The following is a 1,582-nucleotide window of genomic DNA, read 5'->3' as shown; positions in this document are numbered from 1 at the left end:
GGCCTTCAATTATACTTTTAATTGTCTACCAGCTGTCTTCAGTTTCAAAAGTCATTCTCTTATTAAATTAATCTTCAATATACATCTCTTCCCTAACTCCTTCGAATGTGTAAAATTGTCTGACAGTTTAACTTTCAAAGTCTTTTCCTTTTGCTGAAAGTTCTATCCTGAGGATTTTCAGTGTTTCACCTCCTTCCACCGACCACCCTGATGAACGAGCCTTCAGCTTTGCTACACTCCATGATCTACAGCAGCACCTTACTCGTATATCTAAGTTTTAAGGCACCTCTAAACCTGAATTGGCTCTTCGTTAGTATTCTTTTTTTTTCTTTTTTTATTAAAGATATTATAGGGGCTTTTTTTCTAACTGAATTTGTTTCTATTCTTGGGTCATCTATCCTTGTGTAAAAAAAAAAAAGATATAGACGCCCTGACATACAGTAAGGAACGCGGACAAACCCGCCACCTATTTCTTCATGAATGTTTCAGAGTACACAGGATATGTCGACACCACCCTCGAGAAACAATGTTCCTCGGAATAACTAAAATATTGATCTCGACATGCAACACGGAAAGCAAAAGAGAATATGGAATACGGCTACCGGTACGGCAGCAATAATAATAATAATAATAATAATAATAATAATAATAATAATAATAATAATAATAATAATAATAATAATAATAATAATAATATTAATAATAAAAATGTAAACCAGGAAATAAACTCAGGCAAACCACCGCAAAAAAAAAAAAAAAAATGTAAAGCAACTGTGCACCATTTTTAACTACTTCATACCCGCTACATACAGTATGAACTCAGCAACATACTTACTGCAAATTTCCTGCATTTCTCTTTTCAAATACAAATATGCCATCAAATATTTAATCAGTTGCTTTAATTACGACAGTACTCGCAGCTTAGGTATACTTGAGTCTTCACTCCATGACCTTCTCGTGTGCTCTGCTCCCTAATTTTTCGTCGTGGTAAGATATAAGTGCAGATGTACAAAGTTGTTAGGAATTCCTTACTCCAAGGAACTCCTAGCTGCGTCAAATAAAATTCCTCTAATAAATAAGAAAATATATGAATAAAATCATAACTGTCTACAAGAGACCTCTGCTCTTACCTTCACTCTCAAAAATGACACAAGGGGTACAAAATCTTTTCAAGACATCCTCGTAAAGCGAGAACAACACACATTCAACTCCAGCAAACGTCGATCACTTCCTGAATGGGAAAAGTTTACGTACGCAAAGATACAAAGACCTGACCATAGGTGGGCAGCTCGCATCCACTGCATCCCATGGATACAAGTCCACTAAGAAATGGAGCAGAAGTATTCTTAAAGAATGGATTCATTATAAAAGACAACGATAAGCAAATGAAAAAAAAAACTTACTTATTGCACCACATACAAGATGATACAAGAGATAAGGAAGAAGACATCAACATGTATGGAGCGTCAGTTTGCCGGACAAAAAAAAAAATAAAATAAAATAAAATAAATAAATAAATAAAATAAAATAAAATAAAATAAAATAATAATAATAATAATAATAATAATAATAATAATAATAA

This window comes from Scylla paramamosain, chromosome 15 (genome assembly GCF_035594125.1).
Source record: "Scylla paramamosain isolate STU-SP2022 chromosome 15, ASM3559412v1, whole genome shotgun sequence".
In the NCBI taxonomy this organism is placed as follows: Eukaryota; Metazoa; Arthropoda; class Malacostraca; order Decapoda; family Portunidae; genus Scylla; species Scylla paramamosain.
The sequence above is the reverse complement of the archived record's forward strand: the minus strand, read 5'-3'. Positions refer to the sequence as shown.